The sequence below is a fragment of the Dipodomys merriami genome, unplaced genomic scaffold (genome assembly GCF_024711535.1).
Source record: "Dipodomys merriami isolate MVZ:Mamm:240054 unplaced genomic scaffold, mDipMer1.0.p SCAF_65, whole genome shotgun sequence".
In the NCBI taxonomy this organism is placed as follows: domain Eukaryota; kingdom Metazoa; phylum Chordata; class Mammalia; order Rodentia; family Heteromyidae; genus Dipodomys; species Dipodomys merriami.
This window is the reverse complement of record NW_027206235.1, coordinates 606,396-612,395: the sequence shown is the minus strand read 5'-3', so window position 1 is coordinate 612,395 and position 6,000 is coordinate 606,396.

Genomic DNA, 6,000 nt, shown 5'->3' with positions numbered 1-6,000 from the left:
AGTTATGTATCATGTCGTATGGGCATCGGTCTCGGGAACACAGACAGGGTTCCCCATCTCGGTACTGGTCTTCCCGGTTGCACCATCGCAAGGATGAGCAGGAGGACCATCACCCCCCGCATCTCGTGCCTCTTCACACTGGGCTTTTCTAGTGAGGCGTTCAGGCACCCACACCGGATCTTGTTGGTCCTGAGGAAAAACACAAACAGAGCCTCGTGCCCATGTCAGTACGGGATCGGGCCCACGCCAGAGCCCTGTCAAGACATCCTTCCATTTTACCATACCTTTTGCTGGGCCATAAGGTTCATTATGTCTATCTGCTGCGGATTGACTCTGAGCATCCAAATTTAAAAAATTAATAGTAAATAAAGCAAGAGAAAGTCTTTCCTTTGGGGTACGGCCATGGCCAATTCCCCCCTTTTGTTTTTGTAGGCACTCTTTTATCGTGCGGTGAGCACGTTCCACAATGCCTTGGCCTTGGGGATTGTAGGGCAAACCATGTATAAGTTGCACCTCCATTTGATGACAAAAGGAGGCAAACTGTTGTCCTGTGTACACAGGTCCATTGTCAGTCTTAAGTTGATAAGGTTTTCCCCAGGCTGCCCAGGCCTCCAAACAATGGGCAATAACATTGCGTGCCTTTTCTCCAGCCGAGGGCGTGGCATGTATAACACCTGAACAGGTGTCCACAGACACATGTACATATTTTTGGTGTCCAAACTCAGAGATGTGAGTTACATCCATCTGCCAAACTTTTAGCGGGAGCAAACCCCGGGGATTAACCCCAACACTAGGCGGATGCTGATAAATTACACATCAAGGACAGTCTAATATCACCTGTCTCACATCGGCTCTAGAAATTTGAAATTTTTGTTGTAGTGCTTTTGCATTAACATGAAATGTTTTATGAAAGGTTTTGGCTCTGTCTAAGACAGAGCTAATAAATACCCATTCTTGTCTGGTCCATTGATCCACTACATCATTTCCTTTGCCCAGGGGTCCTGGCAGGCCCGTATGAGCCCGAATATGCAAGGGATAAAAGCATGATTTTCTCTGCCAAATCAACTGTTGTAATTGTTGAAACAATGGACCAACCGGACTGGAACTCTTAATAGGTCCGGCAACCTCTAAAACCTTGAGAGCATTAATAACATAAGCAGAATCAGATATTAAATTAAAAGAAAACGGGCATGCTTCAAAAACTTTTTGTTTTTTTTTTTTTTTTGTCGGTCATGGGGCTTGAACTCTGGGCCTGGGCGCTGTCCCTCAGCTCTCCAGCTCAAGGCGAGCGCTCTACCACTTGAGCTACAGCGCCACTTCCGGTTTTCTGGTGGTTTATTGGAGATAGGAGTCTCACGGTCTTTCCTGCCCGGGCTGGCTTTGAACCGCGATCCTCAGATCTCAGCCTCCTGAGTAGCTAGGATTACAGGCGTGAGCCACCAGCGCCCGGCTTCAAAAACTTTTATAACAATTTTCAACTCTACCATCTGAGGAGCACCGGGCTGAAACTGGTGTTGTACCGGTCGTTGTGCCTCAACCATGTATACACCACATCCCGTTCTTGAGCCATCAGTAAATACATTAGGGGCACTTACAATAGGTTGAGAAGTCGTTACCTTAGGAAAGATAATTGGGTGTTCCTTGAAAAACCCCAAAAGGGGATGTTTTGGAAAGTGGTTGTCTATTTGTCCAGTAAAGCTACATTGTAAAATAGCCCAATCATCTATAGTAGCACACAAAGTTTGAACTTGATGGCTGGTGTAAGGAACTATAATGGTAGACGGGGCAATTCCAAAATACTGTAAGCATTGTTGAATTCCAGAGAGTGCAACACCAGCCACAGCAGTAGGGTAATATTCAATGGACTTGGCCGGTGATATTTTCGGGTGAATCCAAAACAACGGGCCTTCTTGCCACAACAACCCAGTAGGTTGAGACAAGGTAGGGAGTATGCACAGGGTAATACTCTTGTCTTCCTGTATTCTCTGTAAGCAGGCATTTTGTAATCTCTCTTCTATCTTATGTAAAGTCTCTCTTGCCTCTTTGGTTAACTGTCTAGGAGAATCCAAAGCAGAGTCTCCTTGTAATATAGCATAAAGGGGTCTCAACTCATAATTTGGTAGCTTTAAATAGCTTCTAACCCAATTAATATCTCCTAACAATTTTTGAAAATCATTTAAGGTTTTTAGATTATCTTTTCTCAACTCTACCTTTTGTGGAGTAACGCAATTTTTACATATTTTCGCTCCTAAGTAATCTATAACCTGGTCCTGCTGTACCTTTTCAGGAGCTATAAACAGTCCTCTGTACTTTAGCATCTCAATCAAATCCACATACGCCTTTTCCAGCATATGTTTACTCTTTGCTGTTAGTAAAATATCATCCATATAATGAATGCATCTTAATTTGGGATATTTTTGTCTAAGAGGGGCAAGAGTTTCATCCACATAAAGTTGGCACATAGTAGGACTATTGGCCATCCCCTGAGGCAAAACTACCCACTCATATCTTTTATCTGGCTCCTCATGATTGCAGGAGGGAATAGTAAAAACAAACCTCACACTGTCTTGATCATGTAGGGGAATGGAAAAAAAAACAATCCTTTATATCAATCACAATAATGGGCCAAAAGGCCGGCAGGGAAGAAAGCAAAGGTAGGCCTCGTTGTACGGGGCCCATAATTTGCATCTGGTTATTGATGGCTCATAAATCGTGTAACAAACGCCATTTTCCAGACTTCTTTTTAATAACAAAAATGGGTGTATTCCACGGGGATACTGATGGTTTAATGTGTCCTTGGGTTAACTGTTCCTGTACTAATGTCCTGGCAGCAGTTAATTTTTCAGAGGAAAGTGGCCACTGAGGCACCCACACCGGCTCCTCCATTTTCCAGGATATGGGGATCCCTCCCCCAGTGGCCCCTAGGAAAAACCCAAGCCCTGCCTGTGGTTTCTCTGGTACACTTTAATAGGCTCCTTGTTCCCTCGTAGAAATTTACCTAGTCCAAAACTGGGGTGATAACCCATACGCACCATCATGTCCTGTGATGCAGGGGAATAGTCATTACTTAATTTAAATCCCATTTCTTTCATAAGGTCTCTGCCCCATAAGGAAACCGGGAGCTCTAACACATAAGGCTGTATTATACCGGAATGTCCTTCTTCATCACTCCAGTGCAGCTGTCTCGCACTCATGTCAGGGGCCTTAGCATATCCCAGACCTTGTAAGGTTTGGGAGGACGCTTGTACAGGCCATCCTGATGGCCAATCTTTTCTGGCAATAATGCTCCTGTATGCCCCAGTATCCAAAAGGCCCAAAACTTTCTTATTATCAACATTGAGTTCAAGAACTGGTCTTTGGTCCAAATCAAGAGACAGGAATGTTAAGTCTGTTCCCGTGGATCCAAAACCCCCTTTTCCTCTTAGCTTGGGCTGAGCCGCAAAATGGTCATGTAAACTGGGTAAAATCAAAAGCTGAGCAATTCTATCTCCTGGGGAGATGGCTAAAATTCCTTTAGGAGATTCAACCATAATCTTTACAATTCCAGTATAGTCTGGGTCAATCACACCAGGATGCACCTTAAGGCCCCGCAGAATTGTGGATGACCTCCCTATCAACAATCCCACCGTGCCAGGCTCAAGGGGTCCTTGGAAGTCTGTGTCAACTAACTGGACCCCCATTCGGGGAGTTAATACGAGTCTGGTGGTGGCACGGAGGTCCAGTCCTGCTGAGCCCGCAGTGGCTCTCCGCGGTCCTTGGGGTGGCAGAGGGTCGGCCACTGTTCTGGGTAGTAGCTCCTGTCCTGGTTCTTGACTGCCCCATATATTTGCGGGCCCTGAGGGCGGGGGCCCTGCTGCCCGTTTTTTGAATGGGCCTGCGTTAAGGTTCGACCGTTGATGTCTTTCACAGATCGGCATTCAACTGCCCAGTGCTTCCCCCTTTTACATCTAGGGCACAGCCCAGGCTGCTTAAGCTGTTGTCCCTTTCCTGTTTCTATCACACTTCCTCTTTCAGGGCAATTACGCTTTATGTGTCCCATCTTGCCACATCTAAAGCACGCACCTGAGCCTCCCCCTTTCTTCTGGGTTAATTGCACCACAGCAGCAGCTAATCCAGCATTAGTTAGTGGTCTGCCCAGCTCTCTGCAAACTTTCATCCATGCTTCTAGTCCCCTATTCTTATATGGGGTTATGGCGGCTCTGCATTCCTTAGTGCACTGCTTGTAAACAAGCTGTTTAATTAATGGCATGGCTGCGTCTGGGTCACCAAAAATTCTGCCAGCGGCCTCGACCATATGGGCAACAAAGTCCGAAAACGGCTCCATAGAGCCCTGCAGGATTTTGGTGAGATTGCCACTCACCTCGCCTTTATTTGGTAAGGCCTTCCATGCCTTTATGCCAATTTTATTGATTTGTTCATAAACTTGAACCGGGTAGCCTATCTGCTGATTGGCGAATCTCCCCTGTCCAAGCAGCATATCTCTGTCCCAAGCTGGGTTTCCCCCAGCCTGATTGGCCGCAACCCCTTCACTAGCAAATTCAATCAAAAAGGCCTTCCAATCTAAATACTGACCTGGGCTCAAACAAGCTCGTGCGAGCCCACTCCAATCACCGGGTGTCATGCAATGTCTGTTTAGGGCCTCCACCTGGGCTACAGTAAAGGAGGCTGTGATTCCGTATGTCCGCACAGACTCAGCTAAAGATTTATAACCTTAAAATCTAAGGGTTCATGATACCGCTGTCCCTGTGGATCCTGAAATATTGGGCAGGCTAGATGTAACTCGGTTCTGACCGCTTTCCACACGCCTGGGCTGAAAGAACAGCCGGGGCTGCCACTTCCGGGGTCCTCCGCATAGAGCGGAGGGGCCAAAGGTGTGGGGCGGTGCACGGAGGGCGTGCATTCGTCTTTATCTGGGTCCTCTCTCTCCTTCCCTTTCCTCCTCTTTCTTATCTTTGTTTTTTCTATTTGTTCTATGAGTGATTGTAGTTCCTCTGAGTCTGTAGACTCAGAGGTCTCTAGTTCGGCAAAATCGGGGTATAACCCCCCCCATCTCCTCCTTTTCGCTGTCTGCCCTTTCCGATCTTTCTTCCTGCAGCATTTCTAGGGCGGCCTGACCATTCTCTACCGCCTCACTGCAACGCTAGTCCTCGAGACAGCCTCTTATCAGTTTCCATATTGGTCTCACTCCGCTCTTAAGCATTCCTTCTTCAGAGGCAAAATCTAGGTCCCTCCCTAGTTTCTCCCAAGAGGCCACCGTGAGGCTTCCGGAGACAGCGAACCACGGGGCAACGATGTCACATTCATTCAAAAATCTCTCTAAAGTATTCTTTTTTATTTTTAACTTTTTTGAGTGCAGTAGCTCATTGAGAGCCAAAAGAATTGGGTGCGAAGAAGAAGCGCCCATGTTTTAAACATTTAAAGCTGGTAAACAAACTTTTACTTTCACTTTTGGCTACTCTATTGACTAGCCCCGGGTTCTCGCTCTTTCCCTATCTTACAGAGAAGAGCAAAAATCCCCCCCGCTCCTGTCGCGGATTCCCCTTTTACCTGGGAACTTACCAATGCACCACCCTGACGGCAGAGAGTTCTGAGTCCTCGTTGGGGTTATGGCTGAGTCCCTGTACGGGCCACCACGTGTCGCTACCGCCTCGACCAGCAAGGAAGACGCGACACCGGACTCTTCTCTCTGCAGTTTATTCAGAACCTTTGAGTAATCTTCTGACCCCAACCCCTGGGAGAATTCCCCACAGCCTTAAGTACCCGCTGGGTAGCCAACCCTGATACGCCACGTGGGAACCACCAATAGGTTCAGGTGCGCGGAAGCAAGCCAGATTCTTTGCCTTAGCCATATAAGGAGTTGTTTACCAAGAGAGCACTCGCCATCGGGAAGGCGGAGGGCGGAAGCCGGCGCCATCTTCCAGGTGCGGCCTCTAGCAGCTCTCTACAATGCAGTCCACACACGGATGTGAAAAGGCATCCCATGTTTCAATGATGCATTGA